At 36.7% G+C, this 15,035-nt stretch overlaps 1 protein-coding gene and 1 pseudogene across 9 annotated transcripts in view; both read left to right on the plus strand.

Moving 5' to 3' along the window:
- The window catches only part of CASK (calcium/calmodulin dependent serine protein kinase), a 419,618-nt gene that overhangs the window by 38,830 nt on the left and 365,753 nt on the right, over nucleotides 1–15,035 (plus strand). The gene's annotated exons all lie outside the window — the stretch shown is intronic.
- LOC149991557 (bifunctional methylenetetrahydrofolate dehydrogenase/cyclohydrolase, mitochondrial pseudogene) lies at nucleotides 11,116–11,575 on the plus strand (annotated as a pseudogene).

The raw sequence follows: 15,035 nt of genomic DNA on the forward strand, positions 1-15,035 counted from the left end.
AAATCAAAACAAAAACTCATTGCTATGCACTACAAATTGGTGGTTACTGGAGGGGAAGGGAGGTAGGGGGAGGATGAAATGGGTAAAGGGGCTCAAATGTATGGTAATGGGTGGAAACTAGACTTTTGATGGTGGGCATGCTGTAGTGTGTACAGATACCAAATTACACTGTTACACACCTGGAACTTATATGTTATTCACTAATGTTACTTCAATAAAAAAGGTCTTATAAATTTAACAAAAATAATTGGTGTATCTGGCAAAGGCACACTTCACAAATGGAGAAATAAAGGCCTTCCCAGACTTTCCTAGACAAACAAAAGCTGAGGGAATTCATTAGATCTGCCTTACAATTCTTTAAGTTGGAATGAAAGGGCACCAATTAGCAACAAGAAAACATCTGAAAAACTCATTGATAAAAGTACATATATACTCAAATTCCAGATATTCTTATATTGTGTTGGTGGTATATAAACCACTTTTAACTATAATATAAAAGTTAAAAGACAAAAGTATTAGAAAAAACTATAGTTACAATAATTTAATAGATACATAATATAAAAAGATGTAAATTTTAACACCAGTAACATAAAATGTGAAGAGAGTGTAAAAGTAGAGATTTTATATGTAATTGCAGTTATGAGCTTAGACTGTTATAACTATAAAATGTTTTATTTCAAGCACCATGGTAATCACAAAGCACCAACATGTAGTAGATACACAAAGATGAAGGAATCAAAGCAACCACTACAAAAAATCAAATCACAAAGGAAGAAAGCAAAAGAGAAAGTTAAGAAAAAAACTATAAAATAGTCAGAAAACAATTAACGAAATGGAAATAGTATGTCCTTATCAATTATTTTACATGTAAATGAATTAAAATTCTCCAATTAAAAGACATAGAGTGGCTGCATGGATTAAAAAACAGCACAAGGCTACTACATGCTGTCTACAAGACATTCACTTTTGATTTAAGGACACATAAACTGAAAGTGAAGGAATGGGAAAAACATATTCCATGCAAATGTAAACAAAAGAGTAGGAGTGGCTATAGTTATATAAGACAAATTAGACTTTAAGTCAAAAACTGTCACAAAAGGCGAAGTTAGACATTATGTAATAATAAAAGTTTCAATAATTAAGATGGTATTTAATTATATATGCACCTTACAGCAGTGCACCTAAATATATAAAGCAAACATTGATAGAACCAACCAAAGGGAGAAGTAAACACCAACCAAAGAGAGCAATACAATAATAGAAGGGTACTTCAGTACCCCCACTTTAAATAATGGATAGAACACCCAACAGAAGATTATCCAGGACTTGAATAATAGTGTAGACCAAATGAACCTAACAGATATATACAGAACATTCCATCCAATAGCAGCAAAATGGGCATTCTTTTCAAGAAGACATGGAACATTCTCCAGGATAGATCATGTTAGGCCACAGAGCAAGTCTTAACAAACTTAAGAAATTAAAGTTGTTGGATTTAAGAAGTTGGATTTAAATCATACCAACCACAGGGGTATACAACTTTAAATCAGTAATAGGAAATTCATGAATGTGGAAATTAAATAACACACTCCTGAACAACCGATGGGTCAAAGAAGAAATTAAAAAATATTGTGAGACAAATGAAAATGGAAACACAATATCCTAAAACTTGTTGGATACAGCAAAAGCAGTTCTAAGAGAGAAGTTCATAGCATCACTCAGCATCACCAGTCATCAGGGAATGCACGTAAATCCACAGTGAAATAACACCTTACACCTATTAATATGGCTGTTATCAAGAATAATACAAGTGTCAGCAAGGATGTGAAGAAAGGGAACCTTTGTACACTGTTGCTGAGACTGCGAATTGGTACAATCATTTTGCAAAACAGTATGGAGGTTTCTCAAAAAATTAAAAATGGAACTACCACATAATCCAGCAAATTCCACTTCTGGTTTCTACCCAAAGGAAATGAAATCAGTATCTCAGTGAGATAGCTGTACTTTCGTGTTCATTGCAACATTATTCATTATAGCCAACATGTGGAGACAACCTAAATGACCATCGATGGATGAATGGATAAAGAAAATGTGGTCTGTATACACACATCGTCGGCAGCCGTCCGTCTCGAGAGACGATGGTGTAACATACACACACACACATATGCAATGTAATGCTGTTCGACCTTTTAAAAAAGAAGGAAACTGCTATTTGTATATGAGATCTGTCTGGAAAAAGTCCAACCATTGTTAATATAATGAGAACAGTTTGCACAACATCATGTAACCTGGCAGCCAACTACAGTGGACTGGAATGCACATGGGTGAACAATGATGACTTCACTGTACTAGTCAGTGGGGGTGGTAGATGCCATTGAGTGAGCATGTGTGCTGTTTGGCCATCGCATTCAAAATGACTGAGTGAGTAGAACACCAAATTTGCATCAAATTTTGCATTAAGCTTGAACATTCGTCAGCGGAAACTATTTTCAGATGATTCAGAAGACTACAGCTATGGGCAACTGGTGATTGGTAGCTTCATCATGACAGTGCACTCACTCATGCATCACATCTTGTGCAGAGGTTTTTGGCAAAACATCAAATCACCTAGGTGACTCAGCCTCCCTACAGCCCAGATTTGGTGCCCTGTGACTTCTGGCTTTTCCCAAAACTAATATCACCTCTGAAAGGGAAGAGATTTCAGACCATTGATGAGATTCAGGAAAATATGACAGGGCAACTGATGGCCATTGGGAGAACTGTGTGAGGTCCCAGCATGCCTACTTTGAAGGGGAATGAGATGTCATTGTCCTACATACAGTTTCCTGTATCTTGTATCTTCTTCAATGAATGTCTCTTTTTCATATCACATGACTGGATAAATTCTGTACAGACCCTGTAGATTAACCTGGAGGACATTATGATATGTGAAGTAAGCCACACACAGAAAGACAAATACTGCATGATCTCACTTATATGTGGAATGTAAAATAGTCAAACTCATAGAAGCAGAGATTAGAATGGTGGTTCCCAGGGATTAGGAGAAACAAGATGTTGCTCAAAGGATACACATTTTCAGTGGTACAGAATGAATAAGGTCTGAGGATTTAATGTACAGCATGGTGGCTATAGTTAATACTGCATTGCATACTTGAAATTTGCTTAGAGTTGATCATAAATATTCTCACAAAAAAGGTAATGGTGTCCAATGTGAGTGGATGGAAATCTTAATTGATTTGGTAATTTTACTGTGGTAATTGTTTCATGATGTATACGTATGTGAAATCACATTGTATACCTTTTATATGTACAGTTTTTGTTTATTAATTATACTTCAGTAAAGCTGGGGAAAACATACAACAGCCCCTGGAGATAGGTGGTATTATCTTTATTTTATAGATTTATGTGAAGAAAGACTCAGAGAAGTTTTAAGTCACGTGTTCAGGGTTACCACACTCTTGAGTGGTAAAGCTGGGAGCCTGCCATCTTGCTAGAATTGTACACAGTCCCTGTCATTTGGGAATTCATTTAATAGGGGAAGTATTCACAATATATTTAAATCAAGCCGTAATGCTGTGTGCCTGAAGCTTATACCATGCTGTATGCCAGTTTTTTTTTCAGTATAACTGGGAGAAATTTTAAACAGGGAAAGTAGCCCTGACTGGTGTGGCTCAGTGGATTGAGCACCAGCTTGTGAACCAAAGGGCTGCTGGTTCAATTCCCAGTCAGGGCACATGCCTGGATTGTGGACCAGGTCCCCAGTTGGAGGCGTGCGAGAAGCAACCACACACTGATGTTTCTCTCCCTCTCTTTCTCTCTCCCTACCCCTCTCTTTAAAAATAAATAAAAATATTTTAAAAAATAGTGAACGTAAGCATGTAAATAATTATATTATTTCACTTTTTAGTTTTCCCTACTTGTGATTGTTCTATAATGTATATAAACATAAGTTGCAAATGTGAAGCAGCTTTGGCACACTAATTCAGAATATCATTTTTGAACTAGTAAACCAAAATGGGCTATCAAGTGAACCAAAATGGCATATCAAATGAACAAGAATGGTATGGAGCTTGTTGGAAACATTCATTCAACAAAATGTATTGAGCAGTTACTATGTTCCAGGTTCTGAGCCCTAGGTATATAGCTGTGAATAATGTAGTAGGTGCCCTTTCTGTCATGGAACTTGAAATCTAGAGAGGGAAGGAGATGTTATATAGTTCTAAAAAGAATTGTTTAAAATGTACTTGTGAGTGCTATGAAGGAAAGCCGAAGGGGTGCATGACAGAATATAGTAATAGAAAGGGAACCCAGTCCACTTAAATACTGAAAATTGGGGGAATGATCTAGCATCTAAGTAAAGATATCTTTCAGACTCCACAAGACACTTTAATGTTTTATTATTGAGTTTTGTGACTCTTGATTCATTGTTCTTTCTACTGGTATATAGCAGTCTTGTGTTTTGTGAGCACTAAGGTGGGAGAGAATGCTTAACTTCATCCTTGAGCTAAATCTTGAAGGATAAGTAGAGAGGGGTTAGACAAGTGGGAAGGTATTCTAGGTAGAGAAACAGTTTGTATAAAGACATTGGGGGCAGATGAGGACCTAATCTTTTTAAAGATAATTGTGGTTAGTATGGGTGGATTTAATATGTCTAGATGGTTGACAGATGATTGGAAAGCTAATAGATGTGAAATGTTTATGTGACCAAATCTGGTTTCTATATAATTGTTCTACTGACCTTCCCTCATCATTTCAGAGAATCTTAAGAGATGTGAGGAGTAGCGTGAGATATGCTCCCCATTTTCAATTGTAAGTGTTTTTAAAGAAAGTATAAAGACTGACTTAAACAGTTTAGATAATGAGATATCATAATTAAAATCATAATCGTACACAATGTAGTAATTATTTATAAGGGTTGCAGTCAGACTACCAAAGCATAGTTATTGATTAGTGAAGTGCATTTTGTTCTCCTAACTAAGATGAGGTTTGGTTGTTGCAGAGATAACATATTACTGCATGTGTGTAAGATTAAGTTGACATAAAAAGAAAGTTTTTTTTAAGGGAGGTGTTTCAGGAATATTCTGAACATGAGGCAGAATATTTTATTTGTTGATGACCAAGGGAGAAATAAGAGATAGAGTGGAAGGAAATGACTGACAGTGAAAGCAACAAGGAAACAAGAACACTGAATACTACCGAGGAATCATATGGCTCTAATTGGGGCCAGCCCCTGCAACTTTAGGCAAGTGACTGTATGTTTTAGAATCTGAATCACTAGGTTTTATTCTTTTGAAATTTGTTACTGAAGTATAACATAACATACAGAAGACTATTCAGATCATTAGTGTATGTAGCTTAATGAACTTTTACAAACTGAACATACTCCTGTATCCAGCACCTAAGTCAAGAAACTAGGACATTACTAGAAGCTGTCTTTGTGCTTTCTGCATTTCCATTTTTATCTTTAAAGTAGGGGTAATACTGTCTTCTTCCCTTTTTAGGAGTGTTGAGAAATGACAAAAAAGAAAATGCCTTGATCTCTTTCAGATACTGTTGTGCAACTGAAATGAGATGTCTCTAGCGTTATGAGTTAGATCTAAGAAAGTAGGACCAACTAATAGAGTTGTATAGAGCTTACTTACAGTGTTATTAATAAACCTATTAAATTGGGGGTGAATGAGTAAGTCGGAAAACTACAAAGCAAAGGACAAAACTGTTGTCAAAACTAATTATAAAGATGTATAAACAGAGTATATGGGGAGGGGCAAAAAAAACCCAGAATTTTTAAATATAAAGTTGGTATTTATTCTTACATGTTTAAACTTCAGTCACCTTCAAAGTACTCCTCATTTGATTTCATTTGATGCAATACACCTAGCAAGATGTATTTTCTACTGCTCCAAACAGTTTTTGAACTCCTCGATTTTGATGTCTTTCAGTGCTTCTGCTGTTTTTTGTTTCACCTCTGTCACATCAGGAAAACGTTTTCCTTTGAGGACTTTTTTCATCCAGGGAAACAAAAAAGGCACTCAGGGTGAGGTAGGGAGGATGGGGCACTGGGGTCATTCTGTTTTTGGTCAAAAACTGCTGAACACTCAGTGTGGTGTCGGCAGGTGTGCTAATAAATCACCTATCATGAAACGGGCAAATGTATTTAAAGAGTCTTCAAAAAAAAAAAATCACTGAAACTGAACGCAGCCTCTCACAACACCACCAACTGGTATACTGAAAAAATCACTGAAGCCAAATGCAGCCTCTCACAACACCACCAACTGGTATACTGATATAGATGGGTTCCTAGAATACTCACCTAGTGGGGGAAGCCTGTACTGCAAGGATCCCACGCTCCAGAAGATAATTATGGTGTTTTGGGGTTCCCCCCTTGTATGTCCTGCCTTATTATGTTATTTTCTACAAGGTGTCATTCCTGGGATTCAGTAAAGCAACTTGTATATTTTTACATGTTCACCAGAGGTGAAGCCACTCTCAGTATTTGAGAATGCTCAAAGAGTGGTAGCTCCCTGAAATATTGCAAGTACCCACAAGTCTATAGTTCACCAGATATTTCTGTGTAAGATTTCAAGAGGTCTGATGTTGACATTTTTTATATTAATCTGAATGTTAATGAATGCTTTTAAGACAGGAAATACATCTTCATGTTCTTAATACTGTTAACTGAATAATTGATTTCTTACTGAGTAATCATAAATGAAATTACATACAGATAAATAAACAAATAAATAAAGCTAAACCCCTCTTGTAGCACTTGTTGTAAAAAATTCAAATTTACTTAGTGCGGTAACAGATAAATGGTGCTTACAATTTCTAAGAAATGGCACTAGCTCTAGTCACTGCAAGAAAAATTATGTGTTTTCTGTTGCTTCCAAATTCTCCACGATCTCCTGTACAGCACCTAATTCAATTTCCATAAGAGCTATTCTAAAATTTACCTGTAAATGAAAGACAGTGAACTATAATTTTTAATTTCAGCAAGGTAAGGTCATTTTATGTGCATATTTTTCTGTTTGATATTTAAAATTATATTTGTTGAGCTCAAACATTTAGTACATTTTTAATTATTTGGTGATTTACTCAGGAGATCCTTACAATAGGCTATCAGACATACCTCATTTTATTGCACACCACTTTATTGCACTTTGCAGATACAGGTGACCCCGATATAACACAGTTGTTAGGTTCCTAACAAATGCCGTGTTATGCAAATCTGTGTTAATCGGAACAAAGAACTAGTACAAAAAGAGGGGTTAGGTTCCAAAAATTAAAAAAACATACTATTATATTTCTATAATTAAGAGAAATATCTTTATTAAAGCAATTTTCATCAAAAGTATTACATGTTAATAAGAATTAAGTAATGTTTTCTTCGTCATTACTACTAAGCTCCATTAACCAAATGTGTTTTCTTTTTGACAAGATATCCTCACCCTCTGAACTTTCTTCAGCATTATCTTGATTTCTATGCTCTACTTTTTACAAAAAAATCTGTTATTTTAAATTGCTTGGTTTTAGCTGAGAGATCCTTATAAATTTTGTTATATGGTGCTAAGCACTTTTGAAGTTCTCAAACTTTGTGCTCCTTTCAGTGCAAGGGTCTTCATTTAAGAAATATGACTAACTATTCAGCTAAGTCTAGGCTTTTCTTTACACTTTTTAAAGTAAGCTGTTTAACTTCTTCGTTTTTATTAGCACTATCATCCCCTAAATTATCTTGGCACATTCCAGATGTCATTTCCACAAAAATTGCTTCATCAGTTTCTTCTTCTACCAGCAATCCTTGGGTATCTTCTACAGTCATGTCGTCAAAACCTTCCCCTCCTAAAGACGTAGCAAGTCCTACTATTGCATCCATCCTGTTTTCTGGGGGCTCGATTAGATTTTCACTTTTATTTGACTCCAGCCGTATATTTTTCCAACAAGCATTTAATGTTGTCGGTTTTATTTCTTTGATGGATGAGTTTATTAGATTAACACAGTCCAAAATTTTATCACGTTCAGTATTGTATGGGGATTTCCCTAATTTTGTGTTATACGGGAGTTTTCCCCAATTCTCTAGCTGTGTTAGAATGAAACTATGTTATAGAAGTACCGTGTCATATGGGGGATACCTGTACTGTATTTTTTTACATATTGAAGGTTTGTGACAGTCTGCTATGAGCAAGTCTGTTGGCGCCACTTTTCCAACAGCATCTGCTCGCTTCATGTCTCTGTCTCATTTTCATAAATCTCACAACATTTCAAACTTTTTCATTATAATTATATTTGTGATCATCTATAATCAGTGATCTTTAATGTTACTATTGTAACTGGAGTGTCATGGACCAGGCACATACAAGATGGCAGAATTCATCAATAAATGTATGTGTTCTGACTGCTTCATGCATCTGTTTCCTCATCTCTCTCCCTCTCTTCAGGCCTCCTTATTCCCTGGGACACAACAATATCAAAATTAACTTCAATAGTAACCCTATAATGGCCTATACATGTTGAAGTGAAAAAAAAAGTCACAAGTCTCTAAGTCAAAAGCTACAAATGCTTAGTGAGGAAGGCATGTTGAAAGCCAAGAAAGGCGGAGTGCTAGGCCTCTTGCACCAGTTAGCTATGTTTGAATGCAAAGTAAAAGCTTCTGAATGATAAGAAAGTGAAACAGCTTTATGGCCACAACATCTCCTTAAGCCCGAGCCTAAATCAGAATAAGACCCTAACTCTCTTCAATTCTATAAAGACTGAGAGAGGTGAGGAAGCTGCAGAAGAAAAGTTTGAAGCTAGTAGAGGTTGGTTCATGATATTTACAAAAAGCAGCGGTCTCCATTACATAAAAATGCAAGGTGAGACAGCAAGTACTGATGCAGAAGCTGAAGTAGGTTATCCAGAAGATCTAGCTAAGATAATTAATAAAGCTAGTTACAATAAATAACAGAATTTCAATGTAGGTTAAATAGCCTTATATTAGAAGAAGATGCCATCTAGAATTTTCATAACTTGGAGAAGTCAGTGCCTGGCTTCCAAGTTCCAAGGACAGGCTGACTCTCTTGTTAGGGACTAATGCAGGTAGTGAACTTAAGTTGAAAGTAATGCTCATTTACCATCTGAAAATCCTAGGGCCCTTAAGATTGATGCTAAATTGACTCTGCCTGTGCTCTGCAGTGGTGGGCAAAAGTAGATTTACAGTTGTTTGTATGGAAAAAGACATACAGGTTATGATTATTACAATAGCTTTATTAACTCAAAAGAATGTCACTCACAATTGTAAGCCTACTTTTGCCAATCACTGTATGAATGGAACAAAGCCTGGATGACAGTACATCTGTTTACAATATGGTTTACTGAATATTATAAGCCCACTGTCAAGAGCTGCTCAAGAAAAAAAGTATTTCATTTCAAAATATTACTGTTCATTGACAAGAGCTCTGATGAAGATGTCCAGTGAGATTAATGTTATCATGCCTGCTAACATAACATCCATTTCCAGCCCATGAATTAAAGAGTAATTTTATATTATTTAAGAAATATATTTCGGAGAGATTATGTACTGGTCAAGATGGAGGCGTAGGCAAACATGGTTCACCTCTGCACAACCACATCAAAATTACAACTAAAATATAGAACAGCCATCAGCCAGAACCATCAGAAATCAAGTTGAATGGAAGTCTGACAACTACAGAACTAAAGAAACCACATCCATTGAGGGGTGCAGATGTGAAACGGGCTGGTTTCTCACCCACATGTGGTGGATAAAAACTGGGAGGGATCTCTCGGGAGTGAGGAGTACCAGCCCTATACCAGGCCTCACAGCCCAGGGTTCCAGTGCCAGGAAGGTAAGTCCCCATAACTTCTGGCGGCAAAACCCGGCAGGGACTCAGTCCCTGGAAGAAACTGCTGGAGCCCAAGCAGTTGCTCTTAAAGAACCCACACACAGACTCCCCTACTCAGACTCACTCCCTCTGAGCTCCAGCACCAGGTTAGCAGCTTGAAAGGCATCAGTGGTATACAGGGAGGAACTGAACTGTCTGGCACCAAGGGAAGCAGAGGCCATTGTCTTTTCTAAACCCTCCCTCAACAAAGCCAGCAATCCATACCATATCTGAGACTCCCATCAACCTGGCTAACACTGTTTGCCCGGGCCTGAAGATCCTCAGAGACTCCACCCCACCGAATTTATGGGCCCACCTAAGCTGCTTTTCCATATGAAATGCTCACTCTTCACAACTTCCTGAATCCTCTCAAAGAAGCAACAGCTGGCTTCTGTGAGCTCTAGGCCCAGCATTAACAGCAGCCAGCTTAGATTCACAGCTTGGCTTTACCTGGGAATCTCCAGGTAAATTCACTTGTTTGTTGATTTGTTGATACTGGCCATTCTGACAGGTGTAAAGTGGCATCTCATTGTGGTTTTTATTTGCATCTCTCTGATGGCTAGGGATGTTGAGCATTTTTTCATGTGTCTACGGACCTTCTGTATGTCCTCTTCGGAGAAATGTTTGTTCAGTTCCTTTGCCCATTTTTTAATTGGGTTGTCTGTTTTCTTGATGTTGAGTCGTATAAGCTCTTTATATTTTTTGGAGATCAGTCCCCTGTCTGAGATATCATTGGCAAATATGTTTTCCCATATGGTTGGTTTCCTTTGCATCTTGCTGATGTTTTCTTTTGCTGAGCAGAAACTCTTTAGTTTTATGTAGTCCCATTTGTTTATTTTTTCCTTTATTTCTCTTGCCTTAAGAGATGTATCCATGAAGATATTGTTACGTGGGATATCTGAAAATTTCCTGCCTATGTTTTCCTCTAGGACTTTTATGGTGTCACGGCTTACATTTAAGTCTTTGATCCATCTTGAGTTTATTCTCGTGTGTGGTGTAAGTTGGTGGTCTAGTTTCATTTTTTTTCACGTCCCTGTCCAGTTCTCCCAGCACCATTTGTTAAAGAGGCTCTTCTCACTCCATTTTATGTTCCTTCCTCCTTTATCAAATATGAGTTGACTGTATATTCCTGGATTTATTTCTGGACTCTCTGTTCTGTTCCATTTGTCTATATGTCTATTCTTATGTCAGTACCAGACTGTTTTGATCACAGTGACTTTGTAGTATTGTTTGATGAAAAATAATTAAGTGAACTGGCATTCCAACCCTAGGGAATAATGTGGTTGTAGCTGTAAGATAAAAAAAAAAAAGATGTTGTAGTGTTACTACACACAGGTGGGAGTACACGAACATCCTGGTGGTGTTGCCGTTATTACAATATCTCATCAATACACTCTCAATGAGCAGTTGAGGAAACATATAGTTTGTAGACACTGCAGGTGTTCCAAATGTGATCACAGCAGATAGGGTCAAGGTAGAGGCAGTTTCAAGATCCCATCACTGCCAAACCCAAGTTGGCTGGAGATGTGGATTTTGAAGGAATCCAGAAGAAAACTGGTTACATTACTCCAGTCACTGGGGGTGTTGGGCCCATGACAGCAACGATGCTAATGTAGAAAACCATTATTGCTGCCAAAAAGGTTCTGAGGCTTGAAGAGTGGGAAGTGCTGATGTCTAAGAAGCTTACAGTGGCAACTAATTAACTGTTGGCATCTTCTGTCATGAACAGTATTCCAAGCCAGTTTAAGAGACAAAACGGGCCAATGAAATGCAATATTTTTTAGCTATTTTATTGACATGGTTTTAAGTGATGCTTTGTATTTATTGAAGACTTAAATAGGTGGGTATTTGTGCACATAGCTGTGTAGTACCTCACCAGGGAGCACACCGCTGTCATACTGGGTCATGCGATCTAGCCATAACAGGAGCCATTAACCTAGTGATTACCATGGGAGAATTGTCACATTGAGATTGGCTGCCTGATTTTGTCAGACCACTTCAGTTACAACTTTCCTTTTCTAGGATTGCACTTTCCAAGTGCTGTTCCAATAAGAGTTGATACTTACTTTATGATCTAAGCCTTTCGAATCCAGCTGGTCAAACCAAAAGAAACATGTTGCTAGAGAAAATTAGTGAAAAGGTTAAAGGGAAGAAATGATGGTAATTAAGTAGAAAAAATTTAACCTAATTTTATACACATTGATTAGTAACCAGAAGAAAAGCTACATGTAGTTAATAGTGTCCTGAGCTGTCATTTTACACCTTAGTCAATGGGAAAATATTATTAGCCCTTGTTTTGCATGTGTTACCATTCATGAGGTCTCCTCATTTTAGTTTTCTAGGATTGAAAGGCTTCTTTAAATAAATAATGTGCGTATTGTTATATTTGGTTTTTCCAATGTCCATAAACTTCATTGTTAAATTTTTGTACTGTTGGGGGTGTGTGCATGGTTTCTTTGGCAGATTTTGAAACCTGTTTTGAAAACAAGAACTTGGACTTAATAATCATTGGGGCAGCTTGTGTAAGTATGCAACTTATTTTCCATCAAAAAATTGTCAGCAGCTTCCTGCTTTTCTCTGATGCACCTGTTGGCTTTCCCCAATAGGTTTTTGAGAGCTTGAGTTAATACTGAACTTAATCAGATTTTATGATTAAATAATTTTTTGTTTGAAAAAAATGTATATGTAATTATAGTTGACCCTTGCATAATGCAGGTGTTGGGGCACCAACTCTCATGCAGTCAAAAATTGGCATATAGCCCTAACTGGTTTAGCTCACTGGGTTGGGAGCTCTCCCACCTACCAAAGGGTCACAGGTTTAATCCTACTCAGGGCATGTGCCTGGGTTGCGAGCCAGATCCCGGTTGGGGGCGTGCGAGAGGCAACCGATTGATGTTTCTCTTCCCTCCTCCTCTTTCTAAAAATAAAAAAATTTTAAATCCTTTTTCCTCTTAATAAATAAACTTCTCTTTCCGTATATTCCCATTACTATTTATTCCCCCTTATATGCCTCTCCCCCACAATCACCACACTGTTGTCCATGTCCATGAGTCCTTTTTCATTTTTGCTCTATCCCTCCACCCTCTAACCCTCCCATTCATAGCTGTCAACCTGCTCTCTATCTATGAGTCTGTCTCTATTTTTCTTGTTAGTTCAGTTGGTTCATTAGAGTCCACATATGAGTGAAATCATATGGTAGTTGTCTTTCTCTGACTGACTTATTTCACTCAGCATAATATTCTCCAGGTCCATCCATGCTGTCGCAAAGGGTAGAATTTTCTTTTTTATGGCTGAGTAGTATTCCATTGTGTAAATGTCCCATAGTTGTTCTGTCCACTCATCTACTGATGAATACTTGGGCTGCTTCTATATCTTGGCAATTGGAGACGACACTGCAATGAACATAGGGGTGCTTATGTTCTTTCAGATTAATGTTTTGGTTTTTTAAAAATTGGCATATAACTTTGACTCCCCCAAAACTTAACCATGAATGGCCTTCTGTTTACTGGAAGACTGAGAGCATGAACAGTCAATAAACACATATTTTGTATGTTATATGTATTATACACTGTATTCATACAATAAAATAAGGTAGAGAAAAAAAGAATAAGAATATCAAATACATTCACAGTATTTGTTGAAAACAACCCATGTATCAGTGGACCTATGCCCTTCAAACCCACATTTTTCAACAGTGAATTGTACATTTTATATCAAATTCCATGCTTGATATAAAAGTTAACAAATTGCTATCCTGATTGTTTAGCATAGGCGCAACAAACCCTGCTGCCTTCAGGTTAGCAGGAAGCCTATATAATCACTTCAGGTTGCAACCAAATCTATATTATCACCTTAACATAAAGACTGTTCCCAAAAACCATGGGGAGAACATCAATCTTAAGACGATTTGTTCTTTGGAATAGGAGTAGCATGTGTTTAGTCTACCTATAATGTGTCACAATGTTGTTCTTGGAAAATTCTTTGAGTTTCTTTAATAAACATGTTCTGTATCAGAACCTGTGTTTTGCTTTTGATCTTTAAATTACCTTAAACTCTGTCAGATGTTGAATAAAAATGATTTGTCAGAATTTACTTTTACTATGTAGGGTCTATTATCTTTCTACATTGTAATACATTTTTCTCCCTTAAGAATCAATTGTATTGTTAGTTGATAGCTGTGCCTTTTGTTGAAAGTTTATTTAATGGGTCCTGAGTTTAATTCAGTTATACATATGCACATATACTCAAGGTCTTTAACAAGGCTGTAGGATAGCTTCTCCCAAAATATGCCTCAAAGAATATTGGTTCCATTTTTTTAAGATTGTGTGCTAAGAAGTTTAGGAAAGGCTCAGTCTTAATGAAATCTAGCAGATCTCTTTTCCATAGGACTTTTCAGAGCCTTAAATTAGCTAATATGCATTGAAATTTTTAAAGATGGGATACTATATAGAGTATTTCCTAAATTTACTTATAGAAAATTTTAGTAGTAGAGTATTATGCAGGAATAGTGAGCCTCAGAAGACACCTTGGGAAATGTGATAGGAATATTAAAAATATAAACAACCATATATATGCACCCAGCTTAGGAGCACCCAAATATATAAGGAAAATTTTGAAAGACTCCAAGAAAGATATAGACAGCAACACACTCATAGTAGGGGACTTTAACACCCCATTATCAACAATAGACAGATCTTCGAAGCAAAGAAACACCAAAGATATTGAGGCACTGAACAACACTCTAGATCAAATGGACTTAGTTGATATATATAGAAGTTTTCATCCCAAAGAAGCAAAATATACATACTTCTCAAGTGCACATGGAACATTTTCAAAGGTAGACCACATGGTAGGACACAAAACAAGCCTTAACAAATTCAAGAAAATTGAAATTATATCAAGCATCTTCTCAGATCACAATGGCTTAAAATTAGAAATCAACCTCAAGGAAAAAACTCAAAAACATTCAAACTCATGGAGAATGAATAACATGCTATTAAATAATGAATGGGTTAACAATGACATCAAGGAAGAAATCAAAAAGTTTCTGGAAACTAATGATAACGAACACACAACATCCCAAAACCTATGGGATACAGCGAAAGCAGTCCTAAGAGGAAAGTTCATAGCAATACAGGCCTACCTAAAAAAGCTAGAAGAATC

Source organism: Furipterus horrens, unplaced genomic scaffold, assembly GCF_987537825.1.
Source record: "Furipterus horrens unplaced genomic scaffold, mFurHor1.1.pri manual_scaffold_17, whole genome shotgun sequence".
NCBI classification, from domain to species: domain Eukaryota; kingdom Metazoa; phylum Chordata; class Mammalia; order Chiroptera; family Furipteridae; genus Furipterus; species Furipterus horrens.